Here is a 12,265-nt window from a genome sequence, read left to right as displayed (position 1 = left end):
GTATATCTCAAGTTTGTTACATGTGCACTTCATTTGATTCAAGTCTACATGTTGAATCTTACCCCTCTTTGATGATCCTCTAGTTCCTCTCCTAGTCTTAACTTCGAATACACCTCTTCTATAATCAAATGCGATTATGTCATGGAAATTTGCCTTCTCAGTGTTTCTATTGATAATCCTGGTGGCATGCTCTGTGTACATGTGTCCTCCAAGTAACCATGCGCTAGCACGTTCACGTCTTTGAACAAAGTAGTCGTTTACCCGATAGAAGGTGAATTAACCAAGTGTTGTCAAAGGTAATAAACGTACACCCTTTATCACATAGTTGAAAACTTCAGCTAAGTTCGTGTTAGTAATGCCATACTTATGACCTCCATCATGACACAACGAGCAATTAGACATATCACCCACGTCATCAATCCAGAAAATTGCCTCTCGTTTTGCAGTCGCAATTTCCTTTAAACCATTCATTACCTTCACTTGTTGTCTTTGCACAGCTGTTTTACCAAACAACTTCTTTAGCTGAACATTACCCATAGCACGATTGAAGTTGGTAAGTAAATGGCGTAAGCAAAACCTATGATAAGCATTAGGTGGTTGCCACTCCGTCTCTTCCATGGTTGTTAAAATACCCGCGTGTCTATTAGAAATAACGCATAAACCCATCCTCTGTGTGAAATGCTTACAAATACAAGCCATGAACCACGACCATGCACTTATATTCTCCTTCTCTACCAAGGCAAAGGCTAATGGAAAGATTCCCTTATCACCATCTTGGGCAATGGCAGTCAATAAGGTATGACGATATTTACTATACAAGTGTGTGCCGTTAATGGTAATAAGAGGTTTACAATAATTTAAGCCTTCAATGCAAGGTTTAAAGGCCCAAAAGACACGTTGGAAGGTCCTAATATTAGGTCTCACATATACACTCGTGTCATTGTCCTCCTTAAAATATCACTCAAGTACTAACCCCAGATTGGAATGTTGCAAAGCTTCTAAAAAGCATAGAAGGAGTGAGTAAGAACCTTCCCAGGTCCCGTAAATGGATAACAAGTCTTGTTGCATTGCACACTACGCTCGCTTATAATTCACATACACACCAAAACGATCTTTAACCATCTGCCTATGACAGATACCTTAATGGATGGGTCTTTAGCAACAAAATTTCTAATGACATTGTTAATGACAGAAGATGTCAGGTGAATGTGTCCAGCCGAAACAGTGTTACTACTGTAACACCCTCAGAATAGGTCGAACTTTTGAAAACACCGTTAATGGAAAACATGAGTCAAAACCTACTCATGGGAGTGTTACCGCCACATCTATTTCTAATAAAATAAATCTAAGGCTTAACGACTAAGAAATAAATTAATAACTTTAAATGCAACAGAGGGTTTACAACATAAGAAAAGACTAAATGCAATCTAAGTCCATATAAAATTTAAACAACTTAAGGTAAAATTTAAACTGAATTACGACTCTAATAAAAACTATGTTTCTAGGTGATTCTCACTCCAGGATTCCCACGCAATCAATAACCTGCAACATAAGAATGCTGAGTTTGAAAATGATTAAGTTTGAAAATGATTAAGTTTGAAAATGATTAAGTTTGAAAATGATTTAAGGAAATAAAATATAATCAAATTGAAAATAATTTTAGAAAATAATATATAGCTGAGTTTAAAAGAAAAACAATTTGAGAAAAAACAATATATATAATATCACATAAACTAATTTATTAATTTGATATTTATTAATAACAAACACATAATCAATTTTTAATTTGAGGGAACGAGAACGCCAATAGGCCGAGGCTTTACCCCTATACCTATTTCAACAATAGGTCATCACCCCGAATAATTCAAGGCCAGCAGAGTATTCTCAGGGAACCCTAGTGTGCACACTCCTTCTACTTGGATCACAACAAATAGAAGGAAAACCAAACATTGTATCAAGTATAAGAAATAATAATACCTGTCGGTAGAGGTGTTCATTCGGTTGATCGGGTCGGTTTTGGACGGGTGTTATTCGGTTCGGTTGCATTTCGGATCGGTTATTTTTCGGCTGTGTGTTACAAAGGGTCACACTCGGGTCGAGTCGGTTATTCAAGCTATCGGGTTAGCATCAGTTCGGTGTCGGTTGAAGTTCGTGTCGAGTGTCAATCGGTCTCAGGTTGTCATCGATTACTAATTGGTTCGGTTTTTTCGGGTACAGATCGGGTTCGAGCTTTATTTTTCGAGTAGTTATCGGTTACGGATAACTATTGATCGGGTCAATATCGAAATAATTACCGATTGTTTTATCAGATATAGCAGATAGGGGTGTCAAACAGGTCGGGTTGGGTCATTTTCAGGTTGGGATCATATAAAAATGGGTCAATAAACCCTTAACCTGAACCTGACACATTTAATTAATGGGTCAAAAATTAAAATCCCGACCTGATCTGTAGCAGATCGAATCAACCTGCGAATGACCAATTTAACCTACTTTTTTTTTAGGTCATTAAATTCATATATTTCAGGTCATTTGACCCATTTAACCTTAATTAAAGGCTTCCTCCAAAAATAAACGTATGCCACTTAATGCAGCGAGCACACGGTATTCTTTAGTAAAAGGCAAAAGAATAGTTCGCTTTGTGCTCACGGCGTGACTGCGTAAGTTGGTATGAGATCTGTGGAAGTGATTTAAAGGAATTTTCTTTTATTAGTATCTTTCATATCTGATGTAGGACAACTTCCTTTGTTATTGAAAGTCATCTTCAGCTGAAAAATCCCATTGACAACTTCCTTTCTTATTGAAAGTCATCTTCAGCTGACAAATCCCTCATTACATGGTAATTGGTATTATCTTAGTTTTACGAAGTATTTGGCAAATGTTGATCCGTCTTAAATTTAATAAATGGGTTAAAAAGGTTTTTTTTTGGGTTTAAATATTCAACCTGAACCTAACCCATTTAATAAACAGATCAGGTCGAGTTGACCCATTTAATTAATTGGGTCAAAAATCTAAACCCAAACCCGCTAATTTCGAGTCGGTTTCAGATCAGGTTAGCAGGTCAGGTCAGCTTTTGCCAGCCCTAATATTAGGCAGATCAATTTATTTCAATTAGTTTATACATATATATATATATATATATATATATATATATATATATATATATATATATATATATATATATATATATATATATATATATATATATATATATATATATATATATATATATATATATATATATATATATATATATATATATATATATATATATATATATATACACATATATATATATATATATATATATATATATATATATATATACACATATATATATATATATATATACACATATATATATATATATATATACACATATATATATATATATATATATATATATATATATATATATATATATATATATATATATATATATATATATATATATATATATATATATATATATATATATATATATATATATATATATATATATATATATATATATATTCTGTATGCAATCTCTTCTCTATAGAACTTGTGTTCTTCCTTTTTTCGTATTATTAGAAAACTGAAATTGGACTTAATTTGCTAAAATTAGGTGAAAATTTGATTCGGATTTATAACAGTTCGATTTACAATCGGTTCGGGTTTGTATCAGTTCGGTTTAAAAACAGTTCGATCTTAATCGGTTTTAGTCAGGTTACATTCGGTTACGTGCATAATTCGGGTCGGATTTTACTCGGGTCGATCACTATTCAGTTCGAATTACATCGGTTAAGGTTTATATGTCGGTTATAAAATTCGGTTGCAGTTCGAGTTCGATTTTGTCCTTTTCGGTTATCAAACGGTTCGAGTGAAGTATCGGTTCGGGTAATTGCGGTTCAGTAAACCTAAAATCTTACATTTTTCGGGTCGGATAATTTTCGATTCTTGGTCGGGTTTTCGGGTCGGGTTTGTTTTGAACAGCTCTACCTATCGGTAGCTATACTAACCAAACAGGACAACCTGCTCATCACCCTTATACTTGGATCACAACAAATATAAGAGCTTCATTTCCCTCGTGTTACATTTTACGTGATTTAATATATTTTAATAATTAGTCCCGAGCACACAATCATATAATCAAACATACATTATACATTTTATTTTATGATCATAGGTTTTCCCAAGAAAAATATATCTCAAGAATATTCAATTGCAATATTAATATCATAATATTTTTCTCTCAAATTCAATCGCATTTAAAAACATCATTAAAATAATAATATAACTTTCATCAAAATAATAATATTATAAGTATTTCCTTTTGAAATTAAATTGCATCTAATTTTGTTATCAAAATAATAATATAAATTTTATCAAAATAGTAATTATAAATTCAAGTTTGACAAAAATAATAGTAAATATAAATTGAGAATATATAAAACATAATATGATACAAAATAATGTCATATCAAATCATGCATTCTATTTAAACACATTAAGTATCACTTAGCACATAATATTAACGGGATAGTCCTAATTAGATGGACATTGAGAATTACCTTGTCACGCGATCCTTGACAATGTATGCTCCTAATAATCTCTGTCTACGAATCCGCTGCCTACACGAGAAAATAATATATCTCAATTTAATACCCCGATCAACCCATCGAAATAAATATATTAAAAGACTCTGTCTCTTTTTTTTTCTTTTTTTTTTATAATTTATTCAAAAAGGTAGTTTCAAATTTTAGTTATAAATGTTAAGAGTATTATAAATGATTTTTAAAAGAAAAGGACAAAAGTTAACATAATAAAGTTAAAAGAAAAAAAGAAAATAAATAATATTTTATAATAAGTATAATAAGGTTGAAGGAATAATAATAAAAAAAAAGAAATAAAATGGGTAAAACCCACGGTAACACGTAGAAAGAAAGAAGAGGGAGGAAAGAAGAGAGAGAAGGAGAAAGGGAGAAGGAAGAAGGAGAAGGTGTCGGCCAGCGGTGGCTCCGGTGGCCGCCGTCGCACGCCGGTGGTATTCCGCTGACTGCCGTATCGCCGGAAAACTAAGATCAGAAATAATTTTTTTTTATTATCAAATACAAAATGTGTAATTTGGATTGAAATTGGTAGAACAATATTATAAAGAGATGAAATTACATACATTTAATATCAAAATCTTGTCTTTTCTTGATTAAATTGTAAGTAATTGGAGGATGGAGAAAGTAGTTTGTAGGAGAAAAAAGGAAGTGTGAGTAATAATGTGAATGAATTAAGGGTAATTGGTTAAATTTATAATAGGTAAGTGAGGTTAGTTATAAGATTTAGAAGGAGAAGTGGGAAGTTATTTGTTAATGGGGAGTTTTTTTTTAATTTATTTTTTTATTTTTAAAATTTCTGAAATTTATTTATTTTTTCTATTATTATTATTATTATTTTTAAAAAAATGGATGTTATATACACTCCCCCTTAAAACAAAAGTTCGTCCTCGAACTTAAAGTTAACTACTGAAGTTTTAAAATCATATTGGACGGTTTGATAGACTCGCATCACCCCCCTATTTTAAAAAGTTTCGTCCTCGAACCTCAACGTACCTGTTCGAAAAGTTTGGGGTATCGCTTTCTCATGTCAACTTCGGTTTCCCATGTGGCTTCTTCGGTTTGTTGGTTCGTCCATAATATCTTGACCAACTTAATTTCCTTATTCCGGGTACATATTGTTTCGGTATCATTGATTTTTATTGGTTTTTCTTCAAAGGTAAGGGTTTCATCAAGTTCAATGGTTTCAGTTTGTATGATATGGGATCATAGATATATTTTCGGATATGGGATACATGGAAGACATTGTGGAATTTGGCTAGGTTCATAGGTAGGGCTAATCTATAGGCTACTTCCCCATTTCGTTTCAATACTTCATAAGGACCTATAAAACGAGGACTCAATTTACCCTTCCTACCAAATCTCATGATACCCTTGGTTGGTGACACTTTGAGCAAAACTTTTTCACCTACTTCAAACTCTAATGCTCTCCTCCTCTTGTCTGCATACGACTTCTGACGATCTTGCGCGCCCCTCATACGTTCTTGGATCATCCCTACCTTCTTTGTAGTCTCCTCAATCATATCCGATCCTTATCCCATCGACTCATTAACATCATTCCAACATATAGAAATCCTACACTTTCTCCCATATAGGGCTTTGTAAGGAGCCATTCCTATGCTAGAATGAAAACTATTATTGTAAGAAAACTCTACATACATCAAAATTATCCTCCCAAGATCCACCAAAATCCATAATACATGCTCTTAACAAATCCTCAAGAGTCTGAATCGTTCTCTCTGTTTGACCATCTGTTGCTGGATGAAATGCAGTACTGAACTTTAGTATCGTGCCCACTGCTTCTTGTAGCATCTTCCAAAATTTGGACAGAAATCTCGAATCTCTATCCGATACAATGTCCTTAGGCACACCATGGAATCTCACTACCTCTTTAAAATACGCGTCTGCCATCTGTTGCATTGTCCAAGTATTCTTCATTGCTATAAACCTTGCTGTTTTTGTTAATCAATCCGCTATCACCCATATGGCATTCTTCCCTGTTTTTGACTTTGGCAATCCTACTACAAAGTCCATTGAAACCGACTCCCATTTCCCATCCAGGTACTTCTAATGGTTGCAATTTTCCCCCCGGCTTCATATGTTGAATTTTCACCTTCTGACACGTTAGACACTTCGCCACAAAGCCTGCAACTTCACGCTTCATGTTGGGCCACCAAAAGTTCTTCTTAGGGTCCTTGTACATCTTATCACCACTAGGATGTATTAAGTATGGGGAATTGTGGGCTTTAGTCATAAGCTTAGTCTTATGCTCCTCGTCATGCGGTATGCACCATCTTCCTTTATACTTCATTACGCCATTTTCATCACTTTCGAACTCAGGTGCTTGACCATCCTCCTTCAACTTCTTCAATTTAGTTAACCAGTTATCCGTAACTTGCTTCACCTTAATTTCCTCAAAAATATCGGATTCAATCGTCATTCCATTCAATTGAGTACCCACATATCCATACTCTACCACTTCTAAGTTCATCCTACGAATCTCTTCACACAACTCATTTGCTAAAATTAATGCATTCATTGTATGACTTGACTTCCTACTCAGAGCATCAGCTACCTTGTTTGCCTTTCCCTCACAATACTTCAAGTCCAGATCATAATCCTTAATGAGTTCTGACCATCGTCTTTGTCTCATATTCAACTCCTTTTGAGTGTACAAGAACCTCAAACTCTTGTGATCAGTATAAATCTTGCACTTTACTCCAAATAAATAATGTCTCCAAATTTTCAATGTAAAGACTACAACTCCCAATTCTAAGTCATGTGTGGGGTAATTCTTCTCATGCGGCTTAAGTTGTCGTGAAGCATATGCTACTACTTTCCCATCTTGCATCAACACACAACCTAGTCCATTCTTAGATGCATCTGTATAAACTTCATATTCTCCACTTTCATTCGGTAAGGTCAGCACAGGAGCAGAAGTAAGCCTTAATTTCAACTCTTGAAATGTTGTTTCACACTTCCCATCCCATTGAAACTTAGTGGTCTTCTTCATCAAATTAGTGATAGGTTGAGCGATTCTCGAGAAATTTTTCACAAATCTCCTATAGTATCCGGCTAGACCTAAGAAACTTCTCACTTCTGTCACATTAGTGGGTGTAGGCCAGTTCATTACTGCTTGAACCTTCGAGGGATCTACCATTACTCCATCCTTTGTAATTACATGTCCCAAAAATGCTACTTTTTCCAACCAGAATTCACATTTTGAAAACTTGGCATACAACTTATTCTCTCTTAAAATCTCTAAAACTTTCCTCAAATGAGCCTCATGCTCTTCTCGATTCATAGAGTATACTAAAATATCATCAATTAAAACTACTACAAACTTATCTAAATAAGGCTGAAAAGTCCTATTCATAAGGTCCATAAAGACAGCAGGCGCATTAGTGAGTCCAAAGGGCATGACTGTGAACTCATAATGGCCAGACCTCGTTCGAAAAGCTGTTTTGGCTATATCCTCTTCTGCAATTCGTAATTGATAGTAACCTAATCTCAAATCAATCTTTGAAAATACTCCTACACCCCTAAGTTGATCCAATAGATCCTCAATTGTAGGAAGTGGATACTTACTCTTCACCGTCACACTATTTAAATCCCTATAATTAATACATAGTCTCAATGTTCCATCTTTCTTCCTAACAAATAATACTAGGGTTCCCCAAGGTGATACACTTAGTCTTATATATCCTTTATCCAACAAGTCCTCAAGTTGTACCTTCAACTCTTGCAACTCGCGCGGCAGGTGCCATCCTATAAGGTGCCTTTGAAATGGGTCCTATTCCCGGAACTAAGTCAATCTTGAAGTCTAACTCTCTCACAGGTGGCATCTCTGGAATCTCATCTAGGAACACATCAATAAACTCCTTAACTACAGGTATCTCTCCTATCTCGTCCTCTTTCATGCTCGTGTCGTTTTCATGGCACAAATATACGAGGTAGCCTTTCCTAAGATGGGTCTGAAGATTGAAGGCGGAGATAAGCTTGGTCTTTGGTGGCTCGGAAGTAGTTTCTTGATAGCTTAGTATATTTCCCTTAGGGCCTCTAAAGGTAATTCTCTATTTAGCACAATTGATTTTTGCCTAATACTTCCTTAACCAATCTATTCCCAAAACCAAATCAAAGTCTTTTAAATTAAACTCGATGAGGTTCACAGGTAGTTCGGTTTCAGTGATAACAATAGGCATGCCTTAGTAAAGGTTCTTACTGAGAAAGGTTTCACCTGAAGGTGTGGTTACCTTAGCTTGACATGAGGAAGAAGGTTTAAAGGAATTTTTTTCGATAAAAGATTTAGATAAAAAGGAATGTGAAGCTCTAGAATCAAAGAGTACAAAAGCAGGTTTAGAGTTTACAAGGAAAGTACCCGTAAATGTTGGCGTCCGATTCAGCTTCACTCTTGCTCATAACGTGGAGTCTCCCATTGAAAGTGCGTCCTTCATTTCCATTGTTGCCGTTGTTGTTCTGATTGTTGTTGGCATTGTACTTGTCATTTGCTGGACCACTTCCTGCTTGAGTATTGTTTGAGCGGTTGTTGTTGAAGTTATGGTTCCTAGATCCTCCTCCATTGTTATTATAGCCCTTGTTGTGTCCATTCTGCCCTGGTTGGTTTCCCTCTTGCCTCTTGGGACAATAATTAGCCTTATGTCCGGCTTCACCACAAGCATAACATTTAATTCGTTCGCCTTGACACATATAGCCCGAATGACTCTTCTCACATTTCTTGCAAACCTAAGCCCTCTGGTTACCATTCCTTTGCCGGTTTTCATTCTGCCTAGGGTTTTGGTAGTTCCTATTGTTATGTCCTCCTCCGTGGTGATTGTTCCTACCATTACCCCCGTTGTTACCAAAACGAGGTCTTTTATCATTACTTTGACTATCCGCATTACTTTGGTCTTTCCTCTTGTTCCATCCCAACACATCTTCTTCTCTTTGTAAGATCCTTTCTATATTACAAGCCTTAGAATAAGCCTCTGCAAGGGTAGATGAGGTACTTCCTCCTAACCTAGTTTGTATCCTGAAAGCTAAACCATCCTCAAATTTTTAGGCCTTAGAAACTTCATCAGGGACCATGTTAGGGCAAAACTTAGCATACTCATTAAACTTTTGGGCATATTCCTTGTCACTCATAAACTTCCCTTGGTTCAACCTATTGAATTCACTGCACTTTTGTCTCTTAATATGTATAGGGAAGAATCGACCTCTAATAGTACCCTTAAAAGAATCCCAGTCAAAGTCTGGTTGGTTACTAATGGTTTGTCCCTCAGTTTTCCACCATGTGTCGGCATCCTCACGTAGGTAAAACGTGGCTTGGTTAACCTTTTAGGCTTCAGGTGTTCCATTTGCAGTAAAGATTTTCTCCATGTCACGAAGCCAATTCTCTAATAGCATAGGGTCCTCTTTCCCAACAAAGATAAGGGGTTTTCAAATGGCAATCTTCTTAGCCATGACAGCTTGGGGGTCATCATGTCCATTGTTCATATTGTTAGCTTGGTTGTGCACTACTAGTCCTATGTTTTGTGACAACTGCTCAAGTACCCTCACTCTAGCTACTAATTGTTCAGGTGTTTCAGCCATGTTATTTGCTTGTTGACGCCTGCGAGATCGAGTGTAAACATTTGGGTATTGCATAGGCTGCCGATATAAGAAACTAAGCGTTTATTACTAACGTTTCCATCATGTTCATACACACACTTATTCTCAATATTCGAGATTGAAGAAAAGACAAGAAAACAATTTGCACACACAACATAAAAAGACTCATGAAAATATTCATTAATACAATTTTTTTTAAATAATAATCCAATGACAATAAATAAAATCAACATTGTTCAAAAATAAAGACAACTAGTAAAATAATCTAAAGCTGACAAATTCCAACCTATCCCATTTTTTTTCTAGTTAACAAGTAATCATCAAAATCACTTTCGAATTGGCTCTTCCTCAAAATCCTCCTTGGGATCCTCCTCAGGATCTTCTACATAGTCCTCCTTAGGTTCATAGTTTCCTTAATCTTCAGATTGAATAAGTATAGGTATGGTATCGGTGTTATCATTTTCCCCGTCACTCTCATCCTCGAAGTCATAGGAGCTCTCAGATACATTATAAATCCACTTCGCCTTAGCATCGATCATCCTCTTTTCTAAATATTCTAGAGTAAGGACCCATTTCTCATTTTCATCCGCATACCTTTCCCAATTGGGTCTCCCATTTTTAATTATGTTGTTGTATTCTTTCTTAAGTTCGGCATAAGGGCCTACATTACTTAAGGTACGAATAAAGACATCTACTTGCTTCGGTGGTGTGTTATAATCAGAGTTGCCATGATACTTATTTAGGTGGCAATTCTCCATGCTTACACGAAGACGATAGATATATGAGGAAATAAGTTCTCCTACTTTCATAGAAAGCTGGTACGGTGCATCATGAAAATTTCTAACACTTTTCCTAGCAGTGCAACGGAATCGAGGCATCTAACAATAAACGAAAGACAACGAAAATATTATTAAAAGAAATAACACACTACTACTAAGTACTTAAGAGTACTTCAAAACAATAAACTCATTCGTCCCCACTCTCATAATTTATTTTTATTTGTAACTTACTTTAATTATTTAAAATAATTTTTACCTTGTACCATTTAGCCTATTTTTTAATTTAAGCCTTTATAAACTTTAAATCCTAAACGACCATAAGATTTGACCAAAACAAATCTAAGCTACTGATACCACTTTATAACACCCTCAGAATAGTTCGAACTTCTGAATACACTGTTAATGGAAAACATGAGTCAAAACCTACTCATGGGAGTGTTACCGCCACATATATTTCTAATAAAATAAATCTAAGGCTTAACGACTAAGAAATAACTTAATAACTTTAAATCCAACCAAGGGTTTACAACATAAGAAAAGACTGAATGCAATTTATGTCCATATAAAATTTAAACAACTTAAGGTAAAATTTAAACTGAATTACGACTCTAATAAAAGCTATGTTTCTAAGTAATCCTCACTCCACGATTCTCACGCAATCAATAACCTGCAACATAAGAATGCAACAAAAAAAAGGGAAAAACTCCCAAAATCAGGAAATTGAATAATTCCAACTCCATCCCGTAAAATGATTAAGTTTGAAAATGATTTAAGAAAATAAAATATAATCAAATTGAAAAACATTTTAGAAAATAATATATATCGGAGTTTAAAAGAAAAACAATTTGAGAAAACAATATATATAATATCACATAAACCAATTTATTAATTTGATATTTAATAATGACAAACACATAATCAATTTTTAATTTGAGGGAACGAGAACGCCATGAGGCCGAGGCTTTACCCCTATACCTACTTCATCAAGAGGTCCTCACCCCAAATAATTCAAGGCCCGCAGAGTAGTCTCAGGGAACCCTAGTATGCACACCCCTTCTACTTAGATCACAACAAATAGAAGAAAGACCAAACATCGTATCAAGTATCAGAAATAACAATACCCGTCGGCAGCTTACTAAGCAAACAAGACAACCTGTTCATCACCCTTATACTTGGATCACAACAAATATAAGAGCTTCATTTCCCTCGTGTTACACTTTACGTGATTTAATATATTTTAATAATTAGTCGCGAACACACAAACATATATTATACAGTTTATTTTATGATTAT

The 12,265-nt window shown here is 34.8% G+C and overlaps 1 non-coding gene across 1 annotated transcript; it reads right to left on the bottom strand.

The window, feature by feature from the left end:
* Positions 1 to 2,539: 2,539 nt before the first annotated feature.
* LOC130801383 (U5 spliceosomal RNA) lies at positions 2,540 to 2,655 on the bottom strand. Its single transcript, XR_009039580.1, has one exon. It is a non-coding gene; the product is annotated as a U5 spliceosomal RNA (small nuclear RNA).
* Positions 2,656 to 12,265: the final 9,610 nt, after the last annotated feature.

This window comes from Amaranthus tricolor, chromosome 1, assembly GCF_026212465.1.
Source record: "Amaranthus tricolor cultivar Red isolate AtriRed21 chromosome 1, ASM2621246v1, whole genome shotgun sequence".
Lineage (NCBI taxonomy): Eukaryota > Viridiplantae > Streptophyta > Magnoliopsida > Caryophyllales > Amaranthaceae > Amaranthus > Amaranthus tricolor.
The sequence above is the reverse complement of the archived record's forward strand: the minus strand, read 5'-3'. Positions and strand labels throughout refer to the sequence as shown.